Here is a 14038-nt window from a genome sequence, read left to right as displayed (position 1 = left end):
AAAAAGACGGGGGGGGGGGGGGGGAACATGACAAAAAAGGCTTTAACGTAAAGTATGAAGAAAAAACTTATCAGCTACTGAGTACAGCAATATGAGAACAGATTTACTTCTGGAAAACAGCTGAAATAACCCTTTAAGTGTTTGTTATGACTGTAAAATAAATTGTAGGATTTCTTCTTTAACCTTACAATCTTTGAAGAAGATAAATGAAGACTACTTCTTAGAAATTTTGTTAGAAATACGCAGAACTGTTTTCTTTTAGGGTTACACTAGCAGAAATTAGCAATAAGAGAGAAACTACATCAAATCCTACACCACTCTACAATACCATGATCCAATTCTGTTCGCCTTTTACCACATAAATGATGCTAATTTCGGCAATACACTACTGCAAAGACAGTGTTTTCCATCAGCCCTGACAGCGTTCTGTAGTTCTACACCGAGGCAAATGAGTACCAAATCTAACTAATTACTCACTGAAATGGTAACAAAAATCCTTGTATTTGTGGGGAGAAAGAAAGCCTGCCAATTCTTTTTTTTTTTCGGTCTTCTGATTAGAAAAGAATAAATGTTTCATCCTCTGTATATTCTGGAAATAAACCCGCAAGTACTTTGGAGAAGCATTTCAGTTTGGGGAACCAGCTGAGAAAAGCCGATATGTAACGACCCTCTATTTCAGCACCTCTAAACTTCCCTCAGCCCATGCCTCATTTCAACCAAGAATCCTTTTCTCCTGTTCATATAATATGGCTCCAAAGCTGAAGGAAGAAGGCTGCTTCATACTTGATTTGCTCTTTGTAACACCTCATAGGCTGCAAAATGCAAGTCTAGCAAATCTATTGTAATGCGAGTCTAAACGCTGCAAAAATCAGGATTTCACATGTCACTACACTCCTAGTGGTAAATGCATACAGTATCCTAATGTGCTACGCTACAAATACTAATACTCACAGTAGTACTGCCATCTGTACTGCTTCCTTTTAAAAGTGTCTGCCCATCAGATGGTTGCCTGCTTTAACCTCCTGCCTTTCTCCATCTTCCCTGCCCTGATCCTTCTTCCAAGTCTGTACCAGCTGTCAATCTGCGAGTCTCGGCTGAATTTATGAAACATTATTTAATTTGATTTTACTCACAAAACAAGATCTCAGTATTGATCTGATTTGGTAACTCGCTCAAAATCTGAATCATTATCTTAATGTGATGCCTTGAATGACTTGCAAAGGACTCATTTTAGTCAAAGGTTAAAAATTTCTACATTGTAAAACAAAAGCCTCGTCAAATTTGTGTAATTCAATAATGTAGCAAGCAATCTTCTAATTTAAAGGGCCTGAATAATCAAAAACTTACTTCACTACCAACACAGTATTGCCTTTTGAGAACACTGCAAATATTCTGGGATACTAATAATTACTCTCTGTGTTAATACTCTGATAGTACCACCAGCCATTGTCTAGTATGAACAACTCATTCCGTTAGTCCAGTGCAACTCCTCACTACACAGCATTTCATCCAACCTTTTTTTTTTGGCGGGGTGGGGAGAGAGGAGGAACAACAAACAAAAAACAGCCCTCATTTTGAACATTCCACAATTAACATTAAGTGTTGCAGTCTCATCCTCATTCTCCCCATTAAAGTAAAAAGGATTGTAGTCTTTCGTCTGGGTAATAATAAGCAGTCTCATCTCTACCTTCTATGCTCAAAAACTTCTCAAAATCATAACTAGATTGTTTAGAAAAGCAGTGCAGACCTCTAATGACATAACAGGTAGCATTAAACAGTGTTTCTGCTCATACTTCAATCATTGTTTAGAGTATTCTAGGCTATTTTTAGGATGAGCGATTAGTAGGTCTTTAAAAAAAAAATCATAAAGACAGACTGAGAAGCTTCAGTCATTAAAACTTACGTAGTAAATAAAGAATATGAACTACTTTGCTGACTCGGGTCCTCCTGAAGACTTCTAGAAAGTTCTGCAAAATACAGAAAAATCTCTGCAGAGTCCCTAGCAGCAACACTTCAGGAAAAAAAGTTGCCTTGACAAACTTGTAATTCAACTCAAATTATGAAGAATTAAATGATCCAGGGGGTTAAAACCCAAGATCTGCAGAATGTCCAGTCTTGTCCACAGAGTCAGCACAGATACTCAACTGAGAGAGTCTGGAACCAGGCTGGGTCCTCATTTTTCAACAATTAAGGGCCTCATGCAGAACACCAAGTTTTTGTTATAAAGCACAGACTGATTCCCCCCCCCAAAAAAAAAAGTCAACTAAACTGAGAGAGTACAAATGGATGGACAGGAGCTATAGTCCACAAGAAAATTAAGAAACAGGTTTTGCTGTAAGGATGAAAACAACACAGTGAGTACCAGCAAATGTGTGAAAAAATTACACCGTGTTAAACAGATAGTGAGGGGAAGGTGAATAAGTGTGTTCAAACACAGAAATTTCAATAAAGCATCTGTGCAACAATTCCAGACCACAAGTTTTATCAGTGGGAGATTCAGCGGTTTGCTGTTCAGTCTAACAAAATGAAACTATAGAAACAAGCTTCAATATTGAGGAAAACATCTCCCACTGAAATAAGTTTATGAACCTAGAGACGTAAAATCATATTTATTTCACAAGTAATATTTTTTATCAAGATATCATTCAATCTTCTCCAGATCTACTGGGGCAAAACAACTACTAAATTTTCAAAAGTCACTTAAGAATGGGTTGTGCTCTTTCTTGTAGTCTCAGGGATCATTACTCTGGAAGAGTCAGGTGACGTATTTTCACTTCTATCCAACACAGCAACTCTTACAGAAGTCGCAATGATTTCACACACTGGAAGCCTGTAAGATTACCTTCTATACAACAGTAAGAGATCACACTTAATAATCCGTGTCTTAGTTTCTCTTTCTCTCCATCTGATGTTATTTTTGTGCATCCTTCACCAACTTTAAAGTTGAAACCATTTTTCATTTTCTCATGTCATTTTATTTAAAGCATATGCTTCAGTTATCATCTTTGTCTGCATGTGTGATATCAATAATGATTCTATTCTATACAGAAAGAGTCAGATTCTGAAATCTTTATTAGGTAACAGCTTGCCTCAGCAACACAGGCAGTCTACAAACTATTTAAATCAATTAGACTAATTTCCATATTACTCAACCTGATACAGACACTGTACATCAGAATCTAAGTAAACACATATAGACAAATAAAAGAAATCTATTTGCAAACACTTTAAAAGATCACTAACAGAATAAACTTGAATCAAGACAACAGCAAATGCCATATCAAATCCCAGCCAGTGACCCATCTTACACTGTGTCCTGCCCAGCAGAAGCCACCATAAACATATCAGAAAAACGTGTAAAGGAATTCCTGCAATACAAAATTGTAAAATAAATGATAGAAAAAGGGAATACTTCTACCTAAATGTCATCTATTACTGACTGGCATATGACCTTGAGAATAAGTGTTTTTCTGATTCACTGACAAAGTAATCACCGTGAGATTTCCAAATGTTATCATACTCATTTTTAGTACGTTACACAACTCTCTTTTAATTTCAAGTAAAATAAAATATCTTAATTAACACATTATTATATGGAAACCTTTCAACACATAATTTCCTAGTATCAAACCAGTTAACACGAAAAGGTAAACAGTTAAGTTTCTTAATATCATGGTCTATGTGTCCTCCTAGTGATAACTATCTGAAACTGCAGTGATATGCAGTTAAGGGCTCCTCTTGTTAACCATTTACTTCATTTTACTTTTATTTAGGGAAATTGCAGCTGTCAAGCCACATATTGCTCACCTTTACTCATGTAAATAAAATCTTCACAAACTCAACACTAGCTGTACAGTTGGCAATATAATAAAGATGTAAAGATAGCTAGTAACTGTTTCACACCAAACATAAAAGCAATAAAGCTACTTAACATTTCAGAAGAGCATACAAAGGCTAAATAGCCTTCTGCAAAGTAGTTCCAAGGTTTAGGTTTTTAAGCAACACAGAATAATAAGCAGATTCTAACACAATTTTCAGCCAGGTCTATGTGCCACAGTTCCACCCAAAGACAAGGTATTTTTAAATATGAATAAACGTGCAGTGTTATTTCAGTGCGATAATTACCCAAGATTCAGGAACTTCAACCCCAACTCCATTTCTACAAAGCAGCTGTACTAGGACTCTGTAGTCCAAAGGCTTTAGGTCACTTAATTTAAAGCCTTTTCTTTCACAGCTTATTGCATTACATCTTTGTGCTCTTTCAGAAGAGCTTAACCTGATATTTTTTTTTTTCACCTGTCAGGTGACTAGACCATGCACCGGACAGAGAACTGGTGAAAATTGATTCAATGAGAAATTCCCAGATTATCTCAGGTGAACAACAATACCAAGCTACAGGGGAATGTAAAAGTCATTAAGGACTCAAGGACTCTACCAGACTGAACTGAAAGGAAAGTCCACCTGGACCTCAAATCTGACAATCAGTATAACTTTTCAGCTTAAGTATTTCCCTTAAGTACTGTCTTAATGTCTACAATTCTTACCACCATGCTAAAGGCAAAGCAAGCTACTGTATTCTCCCCAGGACATGTGATAAAAGGAAATAGAGAGCTTTGATTATATCTATAACGTAGTGCCACAACAAGCTATCTAGTTACCTCTAAACAAGAGGCTCAGATACCAAAAGCACCGTGTTCCACTTAACCCAGTATCTCAAGATCCTCAGACATGCACTATGAACATCAGCAAGTGAAGTATTAGAGCAAAAAGTGCTATCAGTTCAGGGGTTTTTTCCTCCTGAAGTCCCAAAGCTGCCAGTCCTTTAAAGTGGTAACTTGTATCAGTTATTAGCGTTTCAGAACTAACAAATGGAAGCACACATAGGTAAAACAAAATCACATGGTGATAGACCTGGCAATGCAGCAATTGCATCGTGACACCGGGACAAGCACATTAATGCCTCCTATTAAGACATGAGCTGAACCTGCTATTGTAAAGTTAGAGCTTAATCCCAAACAAAAGCACACTCCCGCAGTTCCCAGTAACTTAAGTACGTAGTCTTTATTTTCAGATTCATAGGAAGAGACAAGTTTTTAAATAATAAACATCAGAAGTAAGAACACACTGATGAGGATGTCGGTTCCACAGCCACAAGTTTTAAACTTGGATGAGAAAAAATGAGAAAAAAAAATACCATCAACAGAACAGTGAACACTGGCATCTCAAGTAAAATTAAAACCTATGTTCTTCATACAGAGGTGATAAAAGCCACAAAGCTGAGGTCTGAACTGTAGTTTTAGAAGTCTGCAAACTGATTGCTATATGGGTAGAAGAGGTTTGAGACATGTAAGGCTTATGATAGACAAGGTATTGACAAATACTAATTACCAATAAAATTACCATGGAAATTTACAGGAATGTTGCCAACTATAGGTTGACAGACAGCATGTCTTTCTGGAGATAGAATGAGTTTATAGCTATTATAAAACAGCATGCTGACTGGCTAAAACCACATTATTATAAAACTGTTTGTAAATTTAAGAACTATTTGTATTTTTAAGAATTTCCCATTGTTATTATTTCTGTGAAGTCTAGTAAGTTTCAATGTATCTTACATGAGCATCAAACAAAATAACTCAATTTGAAATGAATTCATGTATTAACCACAAATATTTGTGTTCATCTCCAACCTTCAAATTGACACATGATGTTCAATCACTCATTTTCACAGCAGAAGCTCTGTATCTTCACAGATTGCAAAACTTAAACAATTCATAAATCAAGGCACTCCTTTACAAAGCTGTTCTAGTTAAGTCTTTACTCTGCTAGCCTAGGTATTAGCCTTAACTAGTATTTTAGCCAGTTAATGCAAAGAGGTAAAACACACACACACACAAAAAAAAAAACAAACAAAAACCCAAAACACTCAACCCCCAAAGATGTCATCCACACATTTTAGGATTACACTGTTATTTAAAAAAAAATACATAAATTTTTTAGTTATTTCAGTTCATCCAACCTGGTTAAAAATAAAAAAAAAAAAAAAAAAAAAACACAAAACACACACATTAACTCTAACTTCCTTAGAATTCTCATTTTTCCTTTAGATATGCTCTTCATTTTTCCTCGTTCCCCCACACACTGACCTGCCGCAGTTTAATTATTTTATAATGCTTTGACTCTATTTCCACATTTTAAAGAACACACTTTGGTTGAAATAATCTCTTTTACATTATATGTAATAATGTTATACAATCCATAAATATGTTCTATTTTAATCATATCAGTAAGGCTGCTTCTTTCCTTCTTCACACATGCATATATGCTTGTTTCCTTTTACTGCCAAATTCTTGATGTCTTACAAAATTTGATGGCTAATTCTACAAACCTGCAAGTTCAGAAGCCACTGACAGCATGAAAACCTTACATTCAAAAGAATAAAAAATTAATTTTAGCACACTTTGCAAGAAACTAATTGCCTTTTTACATATTTGGAACTCAACACAAAAATAACACAAAATAGTTTTGCTGATATTGGTTTTACCTCATTATTTTAAATATAATCGGATCATTTGTCAGTGTATGACCCACAATTTACTAAAGCCTGAGACTGTTCAATACTTCCTACGTGTCAGACTGTGTGTTTCAGTTGTTTCCATGCTACCACTGACTGCACTGGGTTTTGTGAACCGTATTTCTCTGCAGTACCTTCTCCAATACAGCTTGTGCCCTCTGCAGCGTTACCCTCCTTCACAAGGTATCCCTATTCTGCAGTGGTGTATAAGCTCTGGAGTAGAAACAGAAGTAAGGTGGACACTCAGAAGCAACAGGAAAGAAAACAAAACACAGCTGAGTTCTTCTAAGAAATACATTTTTAGATTTACCATGTAAAACAAGGTTTTCAGGAAGTGGCTCATACCGGAAGCCAATGACCTCACAGCTTCTTATAAATACCACACAATTACAAAATGAAAGAGAGCAGTATTTCTTGCTACCACTCTCTTTTAACGTCCACATTAACTATGAACTCAATGCTTCCCAATTATGAAAGCCAAACTGTAGACGAAAGGAATAGGGTTTTCACAGGTTTAAATACACATTGATGCAACACTTGTGCCATTCCAAGCAGTGAAACACCATTAAATCTCTCCAATATCATAAACCTTCAGTGATTTTTTTTTTTTTTAGTTTTGAATCTTAAGTCTATTGTGCAAAGCCCTAACAGGCAGATGATTAGTTACGCCTCACAACTAAGCCAATCACCAAAACCCTTTGTATTCTCTACCAACTGTCCCCACCCCTTTCCCTCCATTTCCAAAACTACTTGTCACTACTTCTTGCCCCTCTGGTCACCAATGTTACAAGTCTTCTTATAAAACACATTTTTCTTGTACAGCTTAAGCAAGGTTTTTTTCTACGTAGATTCCTATCAAGAACCTTACCAAAGACTAGGGCAATACCAACTTTTGAAAAAGCAGGTCTTACCACAGCAGGTTTCAGGTTACTCTAGCATAATTTACTTTTGATAAGTTAATTGTATTTTCTTTATCAGGTACTCAATGTCTCAATCTCTTCTAACATTTCAGAAGGCTACTGAAAGCATACTAAGAGAATGTATCTCTCCAAGTCTTTTTTGAAGCTTATCGGTTCACCTGGAGTTAAGTGCTTTAGCATCATTCACTTCTGCATGTGCGTCCATTTCTAAACCATGTCCATTAATCATCCTGCCTTTAACCCACATACTTAAACAGGACTGAACCACATGCTGAAATGCTATCACCTGCAATGACAGCTCTGCTTCCCCGTTCTATTTTTTAGTTGAATGACTGAAGAATCTTTTTGGTGTTTATTTATCATTGTTTGACATGTCTTAATGTGGCTTGTAGGTTCTGTTTATCTTCTCATCTTTTAAAGCAGGCTCAGTTCTTTCTTCATTCTTTATATTGTTTCTTCTTCAATGTACTTATCCAAACACTTGCATCTGAAGCCCTCACTATTTCTACCCAACTAGTACAAAAATCTAACCACTCTGATATCAGCTCTTCTATCACTGATTGGAAGAAACTCCTGCCTTTCTCTACACTTAAATCAGCAGGTTCTCTGTCTGGTTTACTTCACTGAGTTCAATAGCTCCAAGTGAGCTGAAATGCCTTCAGGAAGAACTGGACCTCACCATCTGCTTTTTCCTAAATCCACCAATATACTCTGAGACCTGTTTGGAATCTTGATAAAAGAGAATACACAAAACCCCAACTTTTTTCAATACATGGGCTGCATTAAGACCTCCACGTGTAACTATTCATGGTCTTTGCTGATGGCTAAGTGTAGATGCTCAGAATTATAAATGTATCAGTGAGGTCTGGGGTTAGTTTTGGTGCAGTTTTTTCACTAGTAATCCTGGCTTTTGTTGATGGGTTTTGATAGAAGCGAGTTAGAAAAGGAGAATTGAGACACTGTACATAAAGAATTTGATTAACATCACAGACTTGGAACAATAGCAGTAGGATGAATTTCAACAGCACAAGATGCACAGTCATACACCTGGGTATAATAAATATTCCCACCAGGCAAACAGCTCCTTCATTGGGAAACTACAAAGGAGGAAAAAGCCTAGCCCATTACAAAGTGACCATGGGTCATCTGAGTGACATACCTGTGAAATAAAGCAATTGTGACTCCAATTTATGGCTGCCTGGAAAATTCATTTAATTATTGTGTGTGCCCTGTTTAAGAAAGATGGATTCAGACTTGGGCATGAAAAGAAAGGTGCTTTTAGGTAGCAGAAATGGCAACAGAGGGTAACCACTACCTTTCAACTGAGAGTTCAGTGCTTCCCAGAATGCACAGACTTAGTCCACTTTGCCGTACGTTTAAAAAGAAAAAAAAAAAAAAAGAAAAAAAAATCATCTGATCACTAGCAGTGGTCTTAGACCAAGAATTATGATTTCTCAGCCAAGACCAGTGACAGCAGACAAAGGATTTACTCTAGACCATGAGTGGAAAAGAGCAAAAGAGGAGCACCGGTATAAACGGAGAGAAAGTGGTTGCTTGTTCTTGCTGCCTCCCAGCAACGATGGATGCCTGCGTGCATGAGCTCCTGCTTTGTTATTCTCTGCTCCATCAGTGGTTTGTGTTAAACTGTTCAACTGCAGGAATCAGCTGAATGAAGCGAAGAGAAGCAGCACCTGCAGCCTCCATACTGGTCTCAGCTGGGAAATGACACACAACAGCACCAGTTCCAAAATGAAAGGCAGGACCACGAAGTTTCTGAGGCAGGAAATGGAGGACGATTCAAGCAGTCATTTCATGCAGTCTCAGCTGCGGAGCAGCAGCTAACAACAGCAAGATGATTAAGAATAGTTTCTTAAACCATGTTTCTGCTTTGATGAACAATTCCAACTGCACTACACATCAAAGCCCAGCACAGCAAGCTAACTCGCCACAGACTTCAGATGTTCTGGAAGATATTAAGGAGATGCTAAGGGACTCTCTGTCCCATGCTGTTTTAACAGCACGGGCAGCAGGCAAACTTAAGGTGCAAATCCAGCTCAGCTCTGAGCCAAGTATGCAGAGCAGGGACAGTTTAGGATGATCAGAATGGGAAAATCAATACCGGGAACACAGACTGGAAGTTTTGTTTGCTTACCTGACTGAAGAGGTAGTGATATAATTCCTGGTCGTAAAAGCATTAGAGGAATGAACATGAGCAAAGAGAGCTGCATAAGGCAAAACCTGCAATTATCATCAAAAAAGTGGGTATGAAATGGCCCTTTAACATGTTAGGCTGGCAATTCGAAGACTTTCAAGATCCTGGATGCTCTGATGATTAGAACCTTTCTTCTAACTCTAATAACAGAAGTAAAAAACCCCGTCCTTAAGATAAGAGTTTGACTATTTTAAATTACAAATTATACAGCAATTATACAACATCAGGCTTCCTATACCAAGTGACAAGACTAAGAAACCTAGGAAGCCATTTCCAGTTCAATATTCTTACTGGAAGTTACCAGTAATTCTACAGTAGTATACAAACACCATCAGCAGTATCTTAGACCAGGAAATCAAGGTAAGAAAAAAGAATATCAAATACTGAAGAAATAATGAATAAAACTGACCCAATCGCAACTTCTGCTATCTCAAATGACCCCTTCAGCAATAAAACAATGAAGAAAAACTGCAACGCAATCCTTCAGAAAGCATGTTACATCTTCTGATTGTAAAGAAATGTCTTAGAGAAAACAGAATAACATTCTTAATGCAAGAAAAAAGGGAAGTGATCACTAGCTATTAATGGAACACCTTAGTGAGAACAAGTGTTCATGGGCAATGATTCTTCATGATTTTTTCAAGCTACGTGGAGTCCAAACTATCAGTAATAATGTGCTGTGGTAGTTCACTCATTTCATCAGTCTAAGTACATGCCACTGCACTGAGCAATTCAGAGCACCTCTAGCAGCAGCTAAACCCCAAACACATTATAAGCAACGCTTTGACACCCGAAATAAGTTTTAACATTCACACGTGCAGTAGGGCAACGTAACCTCACTGAAGTCCTAATTTACACTAATGCAGAAGTAACAAGACAACTGGTAATTTCATGGGCAAACAGCCTAAAAGATTTATTTAGAAGCTAGCAGTCCTGGAGGAATTTCCACATTGGTAATAAATCAAACCTGAATGCCCCAAATCACGATAATTGAAGGGAAGAACAAATCCTTTAAGAGAAAATAACCATAGTTACAAATGCATGGTAATGAGTCATGTAAAAAGAAAAACAAAATATTTCCAGTATGTGAGCCAGATGACTGCTGGACCACATCAGTTTATGGTAAAACACAAGAACAGATTTTTAAACATTTGAAGATAAGCTCTTCAAAAGCCAGCATTACCCTGGGCCAACACATCAATCTAGTGATAGCACAATGACATATCTTACCATGAAATCTAAATTTAAGATTCCTGCTTTATTCCTGAACTAACTTCCGCACCAGAGCTTCAGGCACTTGACACTTCTGAAGTCCATTCCTCCATCAATTCAATGGTTCTCTCTAGAAAAGGCACCAACCCTTCCGTATGTACACAATCAGGTCAAACACCAGTGCTTGTAAGAAAGGGCAGTAAGCAAATGACAAGGAAGCATGGCCAATCATTAGGATTATGGAACATGCAAGCAGAAATTCAACACGTAGGACGACGGTCTAGCAAAGGCAAGAGCTTCAGATACCACTATCTTGTCATGTAGCCGAGTATGGGATGGCATACCTTCCTACACGGATACACTGTTATCTTCCCGACCCAAGAAGTAGGTAATATAATAAGGAGCTTATAAAATTCAACTGACAGGCCTCTTAAGTCAGCAAAACCACATAATAATATTTACTAGGAACATGAATTACTAATAACCAGATGAAACATAGAAAAGTTGTATGAATTGTTCAAGTTTGATTTCTGTGTACCAAGGAAACATTTTTGTTTAACTTTTTATATTAAGCTTTGCTAAAAGAGAACCTTACCTATTCCAGTCTCTATATGTCGGTCATCTGTCTCTTCTTCACCGTCTCTGATTTTTAATCTTACCTAGTCCGGGTTTCTGTGCTTCTATGCTTTCAGTCCTCTTTCGGGAACCGCTGCCCACAGGCAGTGCCCCACTCACTTGCTGCCTCCTCTGCTGCGGCCTTTTTGCTGGTGACACTGAGGCGCATATACCAAATACCCCAGTAAGGCAAGCTGACTGTGGATGGATCTCAAGACAGTTTCTTTCAGCTAGCCCCTTCCCCTGCAGCGCTGAAGAATCCCAGCCCCTGCTGCCCAGGCTGTTAGAAGACTCCTTCTCTGCAGTCCCAACCTCTGGTATTTACAACACCCACAGGAGATGAAGAACTTCGCAGCAGAATTGCAAATACAAACAACTTGAATCCTGAGCTATCAGTGAAGCTGGTTAACATAATGTAATACTTAAATATGCTCTTATAAACCACAGGAGGGATTCAGCAGTAGATGGTACTATTAATATAAATATTATTTAACAGAACCCTTGAGAGACACAGAATGTAGAGGGGTCAGCTGAGTACCGATTAGCTGAGAAAAACACATCTTTACAATCTTCATCCATTTTAAACTAAAATAATGCTAGCAGGGAAAATTAGATTCCAAAGTCAATTCTGCAAGAGATGCTGCTACAAAGTCAGTCTTAAAAGCATGTATCCTGAAAACCTCCATCCATCTACTGCACAGAGTGGAGATGCCAGGGAAACACATACCTTACAACCACAGGATGTGAAGTCACTTACTTAGAGGCCCTGGTCTACAGAAAAAACAGGTATAACTATCCCATTCCTCACTCAAGAAATCTTTATGTTACGAGCCATACAGCTGCAATCCGCAGGAAGATTACTTTAAACACTACTATGAGCATAAGATGCATTTTGCATTCATCTTCATGCTTTCAATACCTGGTGGCAGTAAGGGGCCAGAAGAGTAGAAAACATGTGTTACGACTGAAAGCTTATCTTCGAGTATGACCACAGCTAAATTTTATAATAGTAACAGAACAGGTTACCACATAAAGCCCACCACTCACAGCAAGGACAGAGGGGATGAAGAGGACCTACCTGTTGCTGCCCGCCCCTGCTTAAAATTTCTACTCTCTTGTAGATTCTTTTTTTAAATTTCCAGAACCACCAAACCACAAAGATAACCTGGCATTCAGCCAATAGGCAAAGTCTCCTTTTGCTGCAGGAAAGGCAGAAAAACAACTGAAGAAAACAGAGGAATCGTGAATGCCACCTGCAGGAAGAGGATGGACTTATTCACCCCTCTTCTTGTTTCCTGCAAGGCAGCAGCCGACTGAAGACAAGACCTAGTACGGATACTGATAGCAGGCACAGCCATAAAGGAACATTTCAAAAATGCGACAAACAGAAAAATCCTGAAGTGAGAAAGAATCACTGCAACCCCTTTCAAAAACTTTATGCATTTCTGCCCACATTACTAAAAAGAAAAATGAACAGTTAACAACACTGGTTAAGATCTTTGCAAAGATTTACGGATCAAATACAAAAATTAAATAAGCCAGAATAGTTTACCCAAGATAAACTTTGCAGGCCATAAGAGACACTGTTTTGTAGGATAACATTAGAGGTATACAATAACTAGTGTTGACATAGCTACCAAAGAGACTGTGCCTGAAAGTCTCAGAGCTGACTTCCAGTTTTAATCTAGCCAGGAAGACTTTTCTAAAGGAGCAGAATAAGAAAAAAAATAAATTAGAGTCCTTGCCTATTAGGAATTGTATGCACACCACAAACCTGTTCTTCAAAGTACACCTCATATACTTTGGGTAAAAACAGTTTTTTATGGTAACTGATCTTGTAAGAAGCTGCCAGAAGACGCATTACTACCTTATCAGCCCATAGCATCTGGAACAGAATTAAACCTGTTCATGATAATAGGAGTACTTTGTAATTTCAAAGGAAAACATCAACGAAAGGGATAAATACAACCAGATATATCCTACAGAGACTATGACCAGGATAACATTAGATACGACAAATTGTATTTATAATATTTACCTGACCCAGCAACTAGGAGAATAATTTTACACAGACCTCCTCAAATGTAAATTTACCCACAGGAACATGAAGTTTGCTTTACAGGAAAAGACTAGAAGGGTTTGTTTTTTAAACCAGTGGTCTTTAAATTACAGGAGCATGCAATACATCCTGAAAAGGGGGAAGGGCATGAAAAAGTTAAGAACTGCTGGTTTACAACAAAATAAAGGCTATAAATGAACATAACTGCTATCTGCAGATGCAGCATGTGCAAAACACTAGGGAGAGAGAAAGAGGCATTTACATTGAAGGACACTATTTGTACAACAAATGAATGTAAGCTGGCTGTGTACAGTTGCACTAGAATTGAAAACTAAAATCAGTGAAGTCAGACAGTGGAACAGCCTTTTCAGAGGAGCAATGAGGGTTTCAGTTTGGAGCCTGAAAACTGTTGCAGAAGCCATACTGCACGTTTGCTTGCAGTAGCA

At 37.7% G+C, this 14038-nt stretch overlaps 1 protein-coding gene across 14 annotated transcripts in view; it reads right to left on the bottom strand.

Annotated features, from left to right (window-relative positions):
- LOC142029704 (uncharacterized) overlaps window positions 1-14038 on the bottom strand; it is a 131630-nt gene that overhangs the window by 108803 nt on the left and 8789 nt on the right. The window lies entirely within an intron of this gene.

This window comes from Buteo buteo, chromosome 4 (assembly GCF_964188355.1).
Source record: "Buteo buteo chromosome 4, bButBut1.hap1.1, whole genome shotgun sequence".
Taxonomy (NCBI): domain Eukaryota; kingdom Metazoa; phylum Chordata; class Aves; order Accipitriformes; family Accipitridae; genus Buteo; species Buteo buteo.
Note: the sequence above shows the minus strand (reverse complement) of the source record. Positions and strands in the feature narration are given on the sequence as shown.